At 33.3% G+C, this 19,048-nt stretch overlaps 2 pseudogenes; both read left to right on the top strand.

The window, feature by feature from the left end:
• Nucleotides 1-817: 817 nt before the first annotated feature.
• On the top strand, nt 818-9,119 carry LOC128170874 (uncharacterized; annotated as a pseudogene).
• A 4,096-nt stretch (nt 9,120-13,215) lies between these two features.
• LOC128171241 (uncharacterized) lies at nt 13,216-18,512 on the top strand (annotated as a pseudogene).
• The last annotated feature ends 536 nt before the right edge of the window (nt 18,513-19,048 follow it).

Here is a 19,048-nt window from a genome sequence, read left to right as displayed (position 1 = left end):
ATTTTTATACATAGAAAATAAACACAAGTCTGAATTTGCCTTCTCGTTCATTGACTCTTTAGTTAATTAAACTGAATTTAAATTTTGAAAAATGCATTGTAAGCAAAATCTATAGAGATTTATCAAATAATGTATACAATCTTATCGACTGAAGAACCAAGTTAAATGTTTATATTCATGTTGTTCAGCTTAGTGTTTTGATTTTCCCGGTTAGTTGTAGTTTTTAAAAATTAGTTCACATAAAATACCGTTGTGTCAATTTTCTACAAATATGAAGAACAGTCCCTGCCGGGATTTGGTAAAATTTAGACAAAGTATTAAGCAATTGCAAAAAGCCAAATTTTAAAATACTACATTGAAACAAATAACTCAAACTTTTTGGAACATATTCGAGGAAAACGTGGACAGTACTCTCAGTACTTTGATTTTTCTTAGGTTGCTGAAGGTTCTTACCAACTGTTCAGCTGTTAAGAATTAAATCGTTTAGATTTTAACCATCCAACTTTTTATTTGTAATGCCTGTGCATTCAATAAACCTTAATTAATTTTCTCCTTGGCGCAGAAAACAGCTAGCTCTGAGTAGGAAATAAAACACAACGAGCTTTTCCCTGCATTAAAAGGGCATATTCTGTTCGATTGACTGCTTAGATATTAAATGAATGATTTATACTAAATTTGATTGTTTTATTTTATGATCACAATTTTATAGTTAAATGATCTATTCCTTTTTTTAAGCTTAAATTATTATTGGTATAGAATGATATTAACATGATAATTGTATAACGCTATTATTTTTTTGTTTATTGTATAGGTTGTAAGCTGTAATTTTGAGACCAAGTCATTCCACATCAGGAATGCAAAAGACACCATATACAGAGTGCATATGTGTTCTAAGTGTCCAGGGGACACAGAATACTATTGTGTATCGTGTCCATGTGATCTGTGTTCCCAGTGTAAAGATGGCAATGTAAAGGATCTCAAAACAATAGACCATGATGTTGTGTCACACAGTGATAAAATCAACTACATTCCAACACAAGAGAACTGTATGAGACATCCTAGCAATGTTTATGAAAAATACTGTGAACTTTGTGAAATTCCTCTTTGTTATCATTGCAGAAAACATAGAAAGCATAAAACATTGGATATTAGAAAAGCATATCAAAACAAGCAACAACAACACAGAGGAACTATTCACACCATCAGAAGTGAAGCTCTCTTTTACAGACCTGTTCTCCTGACAGTAACGAAAGCTGATGTCAAAACATGTCGCATAAATCTCTCCCATTATCAATCAGATATGCTATCAAAGGCACATAGATTAGGATATCTAATTATGTTATTGACGATCTTGTGATTAATGAATTTTGTGATTTTGAGTTTAAACACATATGTTCGAAACAGAAAATAGAAATGAGCCGACATATTGTCAGCCTACAGAGATATGTAAATAGATATGAACAGTCAACAATCCGTCCAGTAAAATTCCTCTCATTCACAAAGACCGCCCTCCGTCGGATACATCTTACACTCCACACCAGCCAGTTCTCCATGACTGAGTCACTCAACAAGGAGGATGTGATGGAGTCACTGAGTGCAATCCAAATCACAGAGAGAGGAAATCGACGCGTAGGAAACGAACATCTGCTGACATTGATGTCAGTTCCAGAGTTTCTGCTACCTCTCACATTGCCAGGTGTTGATTGTTGTAGTCACATAACCATTATTAAGCCAAACCAGTTCTGGGTCACTGATGGTTAGAAAAATCTGATTTTGTCAAATACAACAGGTGACATTCTTTATCATCTTCATGATTTAAGCGATGCATCAACGATGAATGGGTCACATACAGTGAACAGTCATGGTGAATTAATTTATATGAACTCGAAATTAAAAATTAATAAACTATCAAAGGATATGAAAACAATCACCTCGTTTATAGAGACAACAGATTCTACATGGAAACCGCGGTGTATTTACTGGTCAAACTCTACTGGAGATCTACTGGTTGGAATGTATAAAAAGATCAAGTATAACTGGACAGGCAAGGTATCTAGGTACAACCAGATCGGACAACTGAAACAAACCATACAACATGACAAGACAGGAAAAATATTGTATGGTATGCCTAAATATATAACCGAGAAAAACAATGGGGCTGTAGTTGCCTCTGTATTTTACAGTGTAAATGAAAATCCTGACCTTTTCTTTGTGAATGATTATGGTGCTGTAGTGGTGACAGAACTAGGAGGAGGACATCGTATCTCCTACGATGGACCCCCATCAGGAGCAGGACTAGAGCCATGTGGAATCTGTACTGACGCGCTGTCACACATCCTGGTGTGTGATGAAAAAACAAACACGGTACAGATGTTAGATAAAGACGGCCATTACTTGTCACATCTACTGATTAGACCAGGAGTAATGTCCAAACCATACAACCTGAATTATGATGCCAACGCTCATTGTCTCTGGGTCGGATGACAATATGACAATAACAAAGTGTGCGTCTACAGATATGTTAATAGACAGGGCACCATAAACAGTAAATTCAATTTAACTTTTTCCAGGAATTTGTTGATGGTTTACCACTATTTTGACAAGCTTGCATGCAAATAATTAAAGAGGTTCGATCCTGCTGAATTTGAGTTTGCCGCGCAACTCGAACTACCGAAAAACGGGTCATACGTTGTAAAATTATCCATTATGAAATTAATGCAATTAACAACTATTCTTCAAAAATAATCATAAACGAAAGTAATTAAAAACAAATAATGCTTAATAAAATGTTATTTAATCAATACTACTTCATATTGAATGTTCGTAAAATTTTGCGACATCAGTGTCGTATGTTTCGAATGTAAACAAACAATGGTGTTTACATCATCGAAAAGGAAAAAAACGAGAAAAGAACGTTGTTAGTGCAACAAAAGCTAGGTGATTAAGAAACAATCGGCCCAGATATCGGAAGAGCATAATTATGCTAATGCAGGTACATGTAACGCTACATCATCCCTGTCTCTAAATCTTCCGGACCTAAACAACATCGTCGCAGACAAAGAAGTTGACGATGTCAATGCCGACACAGACGACAGTGATGACTGTGATTCCAAACATTCAAGCATGCCATGGAACAGTGGAAGACGCGTCGTTGAGCTTGGTGTTCTTGCAGACGCGTTAACGTCCTGCAACAACTGCTCAAACCCCCTCCAACTGTCACATGCCACCTCGATAAGAACATACGGTCTTGCTGCCATTTTAAAGGTAAACTACATGTATTTCATAACTATGATATAACGTTAAATAAATAAATAAATAAATAATATAATATTAACATAAATAATTTACTTTACTAAAATATAATTATATTTTGTAAAACTCTCTCTCTCTCTCTCTCTCTCTCTCTCTCTCTCTCTCTCTCTCAGACAAAGGGCACTGCATAGTTTGGTTTTTTAATGCATTTACAGCTTTGATACCTGCTGGTGTGGGAGTATCCCAAATGAATAGCATTTTAGCAGCTTTGAATATTCCCCAAGTTCAACATAAACTCGTCAGTAAGCGACAAACCGAGGTTGGACAGGCAGTGGAAGTGGTGGCAAACAGTTCTGTTTTAGAGTGTCTCGAGGAGGAATGTAAAGCAAATGAGAAGTAAATATTTTATCTAACATTACACTATTATAGTTAGTTTTATTTTCTTGGATTATATGGTTTATTGATATATAATCTAATTCTGGTTGTAACATGCTTTCTAATTGGCTAAAAAATTATTATATATTATATAAAAAATGTTCCCTACCTCACAGTAAGACTAACACCAGAAATGTAAAAATCCGCCTGACTTTACGTTTGAATTTTGTACAATTTGATTTCATTTTAAAGGTCAAATGACTGTTTTTATCTACAATTAATAGCAAATACTTAATTATAATAATTTTACATCGTATACAACTAAAAAATATTGAATTCATTCCTTAAGTAAAGAAATGAACTCAATATCAACCTAAGTTATACGAGTATAACCTAGGTTGGCGCAGATTATGGTTTATAATCACCGACTCGAGGCAGATTATAAAAAAGCGAAAATTGCTCCAACCCAGGTTATATGAGTATAACTTTGGTAGATATTGAGCTCATTTCTTGTAATGTAATTTTCTGTAATTTGCTATACAAATTGAATGCATTTTTCTTCTAACAATGATATTAATCTTTAAAAAATATGTCCAGCGGATTAGTACGTTTTTGACGTCAGTGCATTGTGAGGAGTCTTGTGACATGCAAAACAAGTTATACGAAATAAACTTAATTTTTCTATCCAATCAAATGTCGCGTTACAACCAGAATTAAATTATTATACAATAGACTATTACTATACTATTATTTTTTTTAAGCATGGGTCATTATGCCTTTAACATCCCTTGCATTATATATGCATCCTGGTATTGATTTTTATCTGAATATAAACTATAAATTTTCAGAGAAACTGGCTCTAAGGATAGTTGTGTCTCTGTCGATGCTGGATGGCAAAAAAGGGGAGGTGGGAAAGCCTATGATAGCATGTCAGGTGAAATCATGGAGCATCAATTTTAATGTTATAAAATTCAGGACATATGTAAATATTTTTGAAATTGATGAAACATGACACTAGATATATAATACTCATTTTGTCCTGTATAATACATTCATGTATATTTATGTTTAAAGAAAGCAACATGTAATTTATTTAAAACATTTTCACATATAATTACCATATCTGTTTGTCCAAGCTGTAAATGAACTTTGAAAAGGTTTAGAAGGTTCAAAAAATCTTGGTTATATTGATATTTAACTTTATATTTTTAATTTTAGGACATGGACCATGATTGGTACTAGAACAGTAAAGGTGGTCGGATACAGTGTTCGGACCAAATCCTGCCGTGTGTGCAGTCATGCATCTAAGCCAGGGCCTAATCCTCGGCCACATGACTGTAAACAGAACTGGAATGGTAAATATGTTTACAGGTGGAGGAACATAATTAAATCACATAAGCTTTTCTGATAACCCCTTGATCAACATCGACATGTTTGTCTGTCCATCTGAAAATTCTTTTATATATTATTTTACTTCTTCTCCAGAACAACTTGTTGAATTTCTACCAAATTTTGCATATAAAAAATCAATATGTAGAGAGCTCTCAAATTTGTTAATATGGAATTAGGATGAGGCCTTCTTCAAGTGGAAGATAATTATCAATATTGAATAAAGAATCAGGGCGATATTGAGGTCAAAGATGTAGGTCAAATCAAGATGCATTGTAATATGTATACCGGTATATCAAGTTATTTCTAAATAAATTCAACCTTGTGTTTTTTATAGGAAGTGCGAAAGCTATGGAACAAAATATGATAGTGGAAATGGTTGAGGAAAAGAAGCAAGCTGGAATACGTACAGCAGCCATTGTCGGAGATGACGATGCCACAACCATATCTAAACTACACCAGACTGTTGACCCAAATGTTAAGAAGAGGTCTGACATAAACCATTTGAAAAAGAATCTGTCAAACAGCCTCTATGTCCTGAAACAAACCTACCCATATTTATCAGTTAGGGTAATCAGGTGAGGTTTCAGTACTGTCAGTTTTTCTAGACAATAATTACATTCATACATGTAAGAGTAATTAGTCTTCATATTATATGCAATTTTCTTTCCCAAAAAACTATATGCAATAAGGTCTTATTTCTGCATCCTTATTTTATAAGTTTGAAAAAACATCATATCATAAAGAAATTTTGATAAAACACAAAACTAAATATGCTAGTTACTTAAGAAATAAACAGCATTTAAAAAAGTTCACTGGGAAATGCACTTGGTTGGTCAGGGCTTCTCAGATTTGATCATGTACCAACGAAGTTCATATCAGGGTGAACTTTTTAACATTGCTCATTATTACTTATATTTACCTTTGAGAATGGCCAACCATTCAGGATCATTAATATAATATTGTTTTTATGTTTACAATTGTTATGCATTAAGCGGGTGAGATTATCATTGGGATATGAACTTTGTTGGTCATGTAAACATATCCTGTGAAGCCAAAAGGGCTCAACAAATAATATGATCATGCAACAATGAATTTTGTAGTGTCAAAAACATGGCCTCACTGTACATTTAAACTTATAAAATTTGCAAATTTACAGGTACATTCAAAAATTTTGGGCATATATGGTTGCTCAGAACAAACACAATCCTGCTGGAATTCAAGTTGGTTTGGATGCAATGTGGAAACGTCCATTCGGAGATCATTCTTCTTGTTCGGACTGGTGTACACATAAACAAGATCCTTATAAGCAGTACAAACATCTTCCATTTGGCCAATGCCTAACAGACAAAAATCTACAGGAAGCTCTCGCTGATATCTTCAAGAAGTACAAAAGCCATTCGAAGAAGATAGCTGAACTGGGTTCAACACAGGCCAATGAAAGCATTCACAACTCTATAGCATCTAAAGCGTCTAAGAGATTGCATTTTAGTTGATCTGCCAGTCTCAACTATAGAGTTTCAGCCACTGTAGCCCAGAAAAATATTAGTCACAGTTATGTTTCCAAGGTAGATACAAAGTAGATATATAAATAGATGAAAACACTTATGTTTCCAAGAAAGATAGATAGATAGATAGATAGATAGATAGATAGATAGATAGATAGATAGATAGATAGATAGATAGATATAGACTGATTGATTGGTTTATTTATTGTCATTATAAACAAAAAATCAGACACACCCAATTTGTTGTCATAACCTTTATAACTCATGTAATTTTTGTACCATAAGCTATTTTTAAATACTGTTTCCAGGTAAATGCCAGAATAGGTTTATTCCCAGGTTCCTACACCCAATGGTTGGCAGTCTTGAGAGATCTCCAACATAGGAAGAGAAAAGCATTGTACACAACAAGAGCTGCCAAGAGGAGAAGACTAGAACTAAAAGCTAAAAGGTATTTTGATTATTTTTTGCCTACGTGGTTTTGTGAATAGTTTATCTTTACGCGTAAAATCATTTAAGGTCAGACGACACGTTCCTCAATTTTAGATAACTTTTTGTAGGAATTTGTTAATGGTTTACTACTACTTTGACAAGCCTTCTTGTCAAAAATTAGGGTACCTTACTAGGCATTTCTGCAAAATACTACAATATGCAATTTCTTATATAACCTTGAAATATTTTCAATGAAAATACACTTGAATTGCTGATAGAAAAAAAAAAACATCTAGTGCACAGCGAACATCACTATAGTAGAACTAGACTATCTCCGCCGGGGTGGGGCTTTGAACTCACGACCTCTAGAACCTACACGCTTCTGGAAGTGAGCGGCCACGGTTCTAACCACTCGACCATCTAGACACATACACAAATCCAAGTAAATTTTGACCATTTTTAAAGTAATTATAAAATTAATATTTTTTATTGGAACTCTTTATTACGAGGAGATACAAAAAAAATTCTCGAGGAACGTGTCGTCTGAACTTAATACAGATTATATATGGAATGAAACTTATGAAATGTACTCTCTATAAAAAGGTTGCAGAAGAGCTCTTGTCAGGAAACTAGAGAGGGAAAGACATATTCCCCAGAAGTTGTTGTGTGTGGAGATGAAGCAGATCTTACATTTATTCCTCCTCCCTGTCCCTCCCCAGTCAGAGTGCCAGTAAATGTTTCATCAGAACATGTTCCAGTTTACTTTGGAAACAACTGGATTAGGTATGTTTTATAATAACAAGTACATCTATGTTAATGAATATAAATGTGTATCTTAATGAGTCCACTCCAGAATATGGCACAGTTGTGACAATTTAAATGTTATATAAGACCTTTTATCTTTTACAGCAAAGAACTCCCATATTACCCGAATAGCTGCTGGAGAGTTACATTTCAGTTGTTATGTTTTTCCAAGAATTGCCATTAGCTCTCAGTATGCGAGTGTCACTAGCATCTCTGTTAGAAATGGAATCATGTACCATCATGGCAAAAGATTCAAAGTCTATATCAACTGCTGTTGATATGCTTTTAGATTTCTGCCAAACCTTTCAGAAGAAAATAATTCTAGTTGGACACAATGTGGAATCTTTTGATTCTCCCATTCTTATGTATGCATTAGATAGATGTAAAAAGTTGGAATCTTTTACCAATATTGTTGATGGGTTTTTAGACACCTTGAAGTTTTTCAGAATTGAGAGACCAGGTCTTTCATCCTACAGACAAGAAGATTGATGTAAAAATCTTGCAGGTATAGATTATGATGCCCGTGATGCTATAAGTGATGTCCTTTCTCTCAAGTCCTTGATAAACGTTCTGAATATTGGTTTAGAAAATGTAAACACCAGGGCAGCATCGTTAACTTCTGTAAGTGCTGTAGACTTTTACAGATATTCAAATGTTGTGCAATCCAACTTGCCATCTTTACAGCCTTTAATTGGTCAGAAAATAATAAGCTGTCCAATTGCATAAAAAATTGCAGGTAGTGGATTACAGTTGAAACATCTTGAACTTGCTTACTCTAGAGACCCTGTTGAGGGAATTTATTCTTTGTTTAGTGAACAGTGTGGAAAGTATGTCCGATTATCCAAGTCAAGAAAGGTCACAGGCAAAATTGTTGAATATTTTGCATCCTTGAGGGAAAGTTAAACAACATGTAATGCATAAAAAATCTAGCTTTGTACATTATTTTTTATTTTTTTTTTGTCAAAGATGATTTCTAATGTTACATTATGGTGTGATCAAGTTTTTTGTTACAAAAATATTGAAACAATACTAATGAAATCTACATTTGTATTTGATAAAAAGCTTCAATTTTAGATGGATTTCTCTCACATTTGCATTTGATATTTTGTACACATGTTAATTTGGGCTTAATGGTCGATTTCTACTCTTAATATATTTTTTACATGTGTGTATTTTGAATTAAGTTAATTTCAATCTTTGTGTTGTCAATGATGTGATTAATTCCTTCAATATGTAGAGATGAACATTTTGTTGCTACACTGTATGATGCCTTGAAATTATATGACAGTATGATAATGTAATGTATGATGCATGCATATTAAATATTACTGTTGTTAGAATTTGAATAAACTGTCATGTCAATTGCTGAAAAGAAGGTTTGGTTAATATATTTAGAAAATTCGACACTTATGCGAAAGAGAGGAAATTCAAGTTAACTTCGTGGAAAACAGTATAATTAAGTACAAAATTTTGCGTTTTTTAATTTTTTTGGGATAAATATCATTGTGGCTATTGTTCATTTTATGCAAAACCGAATGAATACTGAAAAAAATAAGTTTTTCAGTCTCTTTCTTACTAGGAAGAAAAAAGTCAGAGAAAATTCGAGTTAAATAGAGAAAATTTGGATTATCTTTTTTAAATGACAATAGACCCAAATTTTCTTTTATCTCATTTTATAGAGTTAGGAGCGACCTCTCTATGTGCAGAATATCTTAAAAAGTTAGACACTTTTTATCAAAACAATTATTGGTACAATATTCCACTAAAATTTAGGAAATTAAAAAATTAAGGAGGGTTACTATGTTTTATTATTATTTTTTTTTTCTTTTAAAGTGGAAACTTATCAAAAAGCAGGATTTATCAACCAATGCCATTTTATGATACAATATTCATGATGTCATTCAAATATCTAATTGTTCTGTTTATTTTTTACCCATTGAAAAAAAGAGGTTACCTATCATGCTGTGAGAACTAAGAAATCACATAATATGAACCACTGTCCTCTTTGAAGAATTGTCATGCAAAATCTAACACATATACATCGTCTCAAAATATCATGAATTTACAGTACACTCCCGGACGTATATGGGGGTTGTTGGTGTATTCACATTTCCTGTGTGACACCAGACCGGGTTTGGGTCAGTGATAATGAAAACAACTTAATCTTAATGGACATAGAAGGAAATTCTATTTATCATCTGTTTGATGACTTGTGTGACTGTAATGCTCTTACGGGTAATGGATCACACACAGTAAACAGTGAAAGTGAATTGATTTTTATTGATACGAAATATAACATTATAAAACTATCCAAAGATAAAACAACCACCACATTTCTAGAGAGAAAAGACTTTACGCGGACTCCACGGTGTGTGTACTGTTCCCCGTTCTCTGGGGATCTTCTGGTAGGAATGTATAACTATGATACACAGACAGGTATGGTAGCTCGATACAACCTGAATGGGCAACTGAAACAAACAGTACAACATGATGTCACGGGATTTAGACAATATAATATGCCTAACTATATAACGGAGAATAATAATGGTGATATTGTAGTGTCCGAGCTTAATTTTGATTTTATGTCTGGTGTTATAGTGGTGACAGATCGTGAAGGAAGACACCGTTTCTCCTACACAGGATCGTCATCAGGATCAGGACTACAACCTCTAGGACTCTGTACTGACGCGCTGTCACACATCTTGGTGTGTGACGGTAAAACCGATACTGTACAGATGTTGGACAGAGACGGTCATTTCCTGTCACATCTACTGACTGGTTCAACATGTAAAGTATATAGCCTAAGTTATGATTTCAACACACACCGACTATGGGTTGGAAAGGACTTAGACTTGTGTGTCTACATGGACTTAGACCATGAGGACTCGCAAAAAGCACCTTACAGTGAAATCGCAAATAATTCGTAAATCTGTGATAATGACAAATCGTTGATGATAAGTTACGATCCGAGTCGGCTAATATATATAAGATTTTTTTCAATGATGCTCACTGACAATAACTTTATTTGATATAGTGTACCGTAGCTTAAATTTTTAAATTACTCAATGCACAATCATGATTTAAACTGACTTTTTTTTAAGAAATGAAGGAAATAAGAGACAACCTGTGGAGTTTCGTACATATTTGATAATTAAATTAATCTAGAATGCCCTTGATCTTCTTCAAAACGGCATCAAAAAGCTTTAACCTCTTTTTTTAAATAATACCAACTGTTTCTACATGTCGATATACTTTTTTGATTGCTTGATACGTTCCCCAGGATTGAAATGTCGGGAAGCTGTTTCTTTTTAAACATAAAAATATTCAAACGGTAAAGTACGAATTATATATTTAAAAAAAAAATCAATTTTGACATAGTAATGGATCTAGCACAACACACACTTTGTAACTATTTACAAGACATAAACTGTAATTTATCGCATACTTTATTAAGCACCATTTCTATTGCAAGTCTGTTTCTTTACTCATTACTTACATATTAACAGCAGCAAAAGAGAAACCTTACGATTACTGTGCAACACAATGTTCAAAAAACAGTGTAAATCAGATGTGGATATTTAAAAATTCGAAGGAACTTGTTGATGATTGGAAATTACTAAATTTAACAAATATCAATAGCATATACGCTTACGACTGAACAAGATGAAACAGAAACGAACTTTATACAACCATTCCTCACATGTTTTTTTCTGTACATAGCTGTAAGCGCCGATGTGACGTTGTCAACCTCGATACGTCATCAGACGAGCTTTGCATTTCATAGTTTCGCAAGATATAAAGACAAACTGGTGTTTATATTTCAGTACACCCTTCTTGGCACTGTCAAACCACATATTCAATCATATTAATTTGGTATATGTTGGTACAATATCTCATTAACATCTCATGAATAAGGGCGAAGCTTATACTACAATGTAAGTGTGCAAAATCACAGGATCTAAAATTGTATTACCTTCATTAATGACAAATTTAATAAATACTTGTACCCTTCTTAACTTGATTGTTTTCATTACATTTCAATTTTTTTATTCAGTTGTATGAAGTTTACTTTTTCTTGAAAAGCTATTCAAAACGAATTATTTCAAAACAAATTAAATACAAATGATATTTAATGTGTATTATTTCTTTATTTTCAAGGAGTGGTGATATGAATTTAGAAACTTAGAGCGTGGTATATCGTACAAGCGGATGGTACTCTTTGAAATTAACAGTATCAAGGGAGAAAAAGTTATGGGCAATATAATCAATCTTAACACGATATTATCTAATAAGAATGGCATCGCTTTAAAATTTATCCATTGTATTTGTAAGAATAAACACAAACTTTATTAATCAAAATTCATTTAGCAATAACATTTGAAATGTAATTTTTACTCTGAAAGACGCTGCCAATGACATTAACCATGTGGAAAGATACGGAGAGACAATTTATATATTTATTGATTAGGTATACTTTGTCAGTCTTGATAAGGTAAAATCGACGCTTGAATTGAATCTTGTCAGTGGACTAACTAAATGAACACAAAGAAACCATCCTCGAGCTAGCCGTAATCACAACAAAAAATGACAAGTCATGGCACCAGTACAAACTGTAAACTAACATTTTCTTGAAATATAAATCAATACAATACCAAAACAAAAGTTTAGACTGGACAGTAATAAGAATAATTACTGTATGTAAACATTAAAGAAATAGTCAAATAAGTAACGATTGTACATGCATACTAACGTGCCTGCGTAGTGTCAGGTAAAAAACGATAAAGCAACTAAATGTTTTTTAACCTATGAATATTGAAGAAAATGTGTGAAATTATTGATCAGCAAATGTAAAAAATAAAACATTATCCAATAGCAATTCATTAACAATACAACTTCAAAAACTACAAGGAGAAACGCGCAAAACATCATCACTACAAAAGTTATTGATTTACACAAAAGGAAGTCAAATTTTGATATAGGGGAATTTAAAAACGTTTGCATGCAACAACGTCTAACCTCAAAACTAATTTCGTGGGAACAATTTTTATGAATTACAAAATTTCTAATATGTCTTCGTCCGTCTGTACATTTCTCTCATTTTTAAAGGTGACATGTTGTTCTGTAAATATGAATAAACACTGGACTAAATAATATAACGTATCCTTTACTATCTTATTTTAAAAATTAATATTCTATATAGAAAATGATATATTTGTTATTTTGATGAATAATAAACAGAAAACAGTCTCATTGAAATTGCAACACATGAACATATTGTATGTGTTTCACTGAGCAAGCACGGTAAAAGACCTCGGTTGAATTGACATTTGGATGGTAAAAAGTTCCGTTTTTTAAGCAGTCTAGATTTCCAATAATCGATATGCACCGCGTATATTACATGCAAGGTATGTAACTCTTGTTTGTTTACCTGACGACAAGTTGTTTACGTTCCGGATGTTTAATGGCGGGTTGTAATTATGATATATCAAATGATGTGTTTTAATGATACTGATTATCTTTATCTTGATTCCACAAGGTAAGTATTTTTTTCATTAGTGCATGAAATATAGTCACAATATGTCCGAATATTTGGCGTTTAAACTATAAATTAAATTCAATAGAGGCCAAGTGAAAACATACATTTATCTCCTCCTCCCCTACAAAATATGAGTTGATTTTTTTAGATCTTATCTTCTTTAAATAAACTTTTTCGAAAAATCTAAGACCTATCCAAACAATATCTCGTTATCAAATAAAATTTTGACCGACATTGGGCATTAAGTTGACACACACAAGCACATACATTTTTGGGTATTAGAAACACCGTTTTATAAGCTATGTAGATTGTTCCCAGGGGCATTTAAGTTCATCACAGTCTGAAAATTGCAACGTCACGCAATATTCAGGTATGTTTGAACTATGAGCAAAATATTCAATCATCACATGTTCTCGTGCCCCTTTTCAACATAAATAGACATAAACTTCATATCCAATTTATGTATCTAAGTTTAGTCGAAGTCAATGTCTTGTTTACACGCCCCACTTTATGTTTTCTTCCAAATTTCTTATTATAAAGAAAGGCATCTAAAAATTGAACAAAGTATTAAAAGGAAAATCAACTGATTGCACTTCCTGTGTATTCTGGGTATTTTCCCCTCCTACCTTTTAGATATTAAAAACGTGTCATAATCAAAATACAAATAGTAGACATTTACACACAGTATAGTTGAAAACTTGTTTTTGCAAAATGAATACCACATGCACTGAATATCTTTTAAAATAAAATTTTAAATTCAATTTGTGTGAACCTGATTATACTCTATAACACTTATTTTTACAGGTTGTGACTTTGTGATCATAACCTTCTAGATCATGGCCACACCAAGCGCCATATATAGAGTACATCAGTGTTCTGATTGTCAAGGTGACACAGCGTACTATTGTGTATCGTGCCAATTTGATCTATGTCCCAGGTGTAAAGAGAAACATGAAAAAGATCTCAAAACAATAGACCATAATGTCATGACGTACGGTAAAGATATCAAGTACATCCCAACACAGGAAATCTGTGATAGACATTCCACCATGTTATATGAAATGTATTGCGAACATTGTTGGCTTCCAGTCTGTTATCATTGCATACAGCATAGAACGCACAGATGGATGGATATTCAAAGAGCATATCAAACTAAACGTCAGCAATACCAAAGAAAAATTGATACTATTAGATACGATGCTCTCTTTTATAGACCTGTTCTCCTAACGGAAATCAAAGCTGATAAAATCACAAACCGTTCCCGTTCCCATCTTCAAATAAAGATGTTCGTAAAAGCTAAAAAATCATATAATCTTACTGACAGGAGCTCACGTCATTTTGATTTCTGGCACAGATGTTTAGGACAGAAAATTAAAATACACAGTCATATTGATACCCCACAGAATTTTATACACGTGTATGAACAATCAATAAATAATCCGATACAATTCTTTTCACAGAAAAATTGCCTCTCCAATAACCAGGACTGTCTTGGTCTTAAAATCCACACAAGACAGTTTTTCATGACTAATTCACGCATGAGGGGGATGTGATAGATTTTCTTTGTAAAGTCCAAATCACAGAGAGAGGAAACCGACGCGTAAAAATCGAGTGTCTGATGAAACTGATGGCTCTTCCTGAGTTACACCAATCTTTCACAGTAACAGGGGCCACTCATTGTGGCCACATTAGCTTCGTGACATCAGAGCAATTCTGGGTTAGTGATGTTGATAATGGTCTCATTTTGTCAAATACAGGGGGTGACACTCTTTATTATCTTAATGATTTATATTGTGATGGAAACGGATCACACACAGTGAACAATGAGTTAGAATTTATATATATAAACAGGAAATATCAAATAAACAAACTGTCAAAGGATATGAAAAGAACTACCACATTCGTAGATATAACAAACTCCACACGGAGACCACGGTGTGTGTACTGGTCCAAGTTAACTGGTGATCTTTGATTGGGAAGGATAGGTACTGGACATGTAAGGTAACTCGGTACAATAATTGTGGACAACTGACACAGACGATACCAGACTGCATAGGACTGAAACTGTATATATCACCTAACTTTATAACAGAGAATAACAATGGGGATATCGTTGTGTCTGACTTTGCCTCTTTTTTTGAGTATGGAGCTTTAGTAATGACAAATCGTGAAGGAAAATATCGTTTCTCTTACCCAGCAAATGGATCAGAACTAAGGCTAAAGCGGAATGGAATTTGTACTGACGCACTGTCACACATCTTGGTGTGTGATAAGATGACCAACACAGTACATATGTTAAATAAAGATGGTCGGTTCCTGTTACATCTACTAATATTACCTTCGGGAATAAACAATCCATATAACCTGATTTATGACGTCACCATCTGTGGGTTGGTTCACTGTACGGAGAAAACAGGATATGCGTCTATAGATATTTCACCAAACAGGACACTCTAAAAGGTATTTTTGTCAATTCTTAATAATGACAATCAGAATTGTATGATTTTCCTTTGTTAATGAGAAAGAAAACAAGGATATAGCATTTTTTTCTCGAATTTCTTCAAATACAATTAATCAACTAAAGCGCAAGCGTGCTGAAAACAACAAACATTGTATTGGCCTTAATCGCCGGGGAAAAGAAAACAGCATCCCAAAACTCAGTGAAGCCAATCCCATTGATGCATTTTAACAAGATCAGCGTCATTGCACATTATCTTTTTTAATTCATTGAAACTAACGAGCAACGATCGACCTTTTACAAAACAGTTTACATTGATTTGTAATATATGAACATTTTTGCAAAGAAACACAATCGTAAAATAAGAAATCATTATTTGAGTATTATTAGGTGATTTTTTGGTCTGGACGTGATCAAATCCAATAATCCAGTTTTTATTAGCAATTTTATGATTAGATATTTGAATGTTAATATGCAAACCGCGCTTGTGACCTAATTATACGTCATTTGAATTTATTGGAATTCTTAGTACAAATCAACCTCTAAAATCGTTAACCGCTTTGATTTGTTGAAAAATGCATTATATATGTATAAAAATATATCATATAACACATGTCTTCTCGGGCTTTCCTGTCACCTCGGAGTTAATATTATACATTTATTGCATGATGGTGAGGAAAATATGAAGATTTATTCCCGTAAGTAAAATCATATTTCCCGAGGCCTCTGGATTTTCTGGGGGGAATAAATCTTCATATTTCCCAAACATTCATGCAATAAAAATTTTATTATACCGAACAGCTTATGATTATACAGAATACGTCGATCTCTAATTTTCTAATAATTTTGCGACTTGTCGAAGCAGGAACGTAGTGTTTGTTTGAGTTTATTGTCATTGTCTCTCTTTTCTTTCATAGCTTTGAATCATATATAGTAAAACTGGATTTTTGTGACACAAAGAGAATTCTAATGATTGCATATTTATGATTTGATCATATTTGTCAACTTCGTATGCTCAAATGGTTTTTTTATACATTTGGAATGAAAAATCCCGAGACTTCCAAAGAGGTGAAACACGATTTTTATTCCCCGTGAGACACGACGTTTTGTTCCCCGGTCTCGTGACTCTCTCGACCAATCAGGTGACGCGTTATATAGAATAATCATATTGAGGTATAATAAACTTTGTTGTTGCGCCAACCATAAAGTACGAGAGATATTAACTATTATTATTTAATCGTGTATTATTTTTTATTCAATCATCATCATTTTGGAATAAAAAATTAAGGAATTTTTTATTTTATTTAAAAGTCCTGCTGCTTCGCATAAATCAATAGTATGAATTTATGAATACGTTAGATATTTAATAAAGGTCTTATGCTTTTAAACGGAGCTATTTCTTTCATATTTACTTTAATAAAAGATCAACTCATTAAAAAGTACCATAATTATCAAGTCATATCACGTGACTGTCAATTCAGGGAACCACATAAAGTGTCAAACAAAATTGCATGTTGTTTAATTTGATATCAAATTTATATCATTATAAAAAAAACTTAACATATTCTTTTTGTAATATTTAATGCATCGTTTTATGAAAGTAATTCCGTTGATATGTTTATAGTTACTTTAACAGTGCTGCGATTAAACATAATTATTCAATATAAGACAAGTAAGTAAACATGTGTTGTGGAATGCCAACAAGTAATGTACAAGGTTTAATCTATTAAACTAATTTTGTCAAAAGATGAATCAATTTGAAATTATATGTACGTAAAAATAACACATTCTGACTTGCACTTTATGTTTGATCTTTGTAGATATCAAGCCGACCATTGCTGGTTTAATGAAATCACCTAGTGATATCCAAACCACAGGGACTCAAAACCCCCAGCAAGGAAATGGGTGTGTGCCGAAACTCATGTATCTTCCCAAGTTCATGTGCGCCTTCGAGATGACAAAAAACAATAAAGGTTTTCACATTAATTATGTAACAACAGAAGTGATCTGGGTCAGTGATCATGACACTGTATACTCGTACGACTTAAATGGTCGCGCTCTTAAATATTTGCCTGATTTATTTGAGGGTGATACACTAACTGGTAGTGGGTCACACACGGTAAACGATAATGCTGAATTGATTTATATAGATACCAAATATAACATAAAGACACTGCCCATAACTTCGGAAACAGCTGTCACATTTATAGAGATTAAAGATCGTACACAAAAACCACGCTGTGTGTACGGTTCCTTGTACAGCGGGGATCTACTGGTTGGAATGTTCAACTATGACACACAGAGAGGAAGTGTCTTCCGGTACAACCAAAACGGACAACTTACACAAACAATACAACAGGACAGCATAGAGAGGGAACTTTATAATCAACCTAATTATATAACAGAAAACAAAAGTAGGGATGTCGTGGTGTCTGACTGTAAGTTTGATATGTTTGGTGCTGTAGTGGTGACAGATCGTGAAGGAAGACATCGTTTCTCCTACACAGGGCATCCATCAATATCACGACTTAAGCAACGTGGAATCTGTACTGACGCGCTGTCACACATCCTTGTGTGTGATAATTGGACCAGAAAAATACAAATGTTAGATAAAGACGCTCAGTTTTTGTCACATTTATTGACGAATTCAAAAAAGATGTATTCTCCACACAGCCTGAGTTATGACGTATACAATCACAATCTCTTGATCGGATCATGGGGCGAAAGCACGGTGTATGTCTACAACTATCTAACGATATAGACGAACATGCTGCTCTGACAAGTATGCTTAATGCATTCATTGATATTTTGACACAGCAGTAACCCTCAGGTCCGCCTGAAAATTATTTTTTGGACGGATAGGAAAATAAAAAATATAAAAGATCAGGCAGTGTTTGTGCAAAAATGTCTAAATAATCAATAGTATGTGTGCATCTGTGTAGGCTTAAAGCTACATGGAATGTGGAACACCATTTTTAAATCTTGAACACATATATCACTATAGCTATACTGTCAACTATTGTTATAGGTGCAGTTGTATCTAATATGTATTTACATAGTTGTATGGCGTGCCTAATTCACATTTATGAACTTAACATAGTTAAACCATCGATTAAGCATAGGTTTATCAATTGTACGCTGTAGTTAACACAGTAACAGTTGTCGCTTTTAAAGTGTTACTTTTAATAAATTTAACACTGAAACAACCATTTGCATTAGCAAAATATATTTTATCTAATAAATATAGTTTTATCTTTTGTAAAGCTTTGATTTGTTACTCTTTATTTCACATCTGTA

The sequence above is a fragment of the Crassostrea angulata genome, chromosome 2 (assembly GCF_025612915.1).
Source record: "Crassostrea angulata isolate pt1a10 chromosome 2, ASM2561291v2, whole genome shotgun sequence".
NCBI classification, from domain to species: domain Eukaryota; kingdom Metazoa; phylum Mollusca; class Bivalvia; order Ostreida; family Ostreidae; genus Magallana; species Magallana angulata.
Note: the sequence above shows the minus strand (reverse complement) of the source record. Positions and strands in the feature narration are given on the sequence as shown.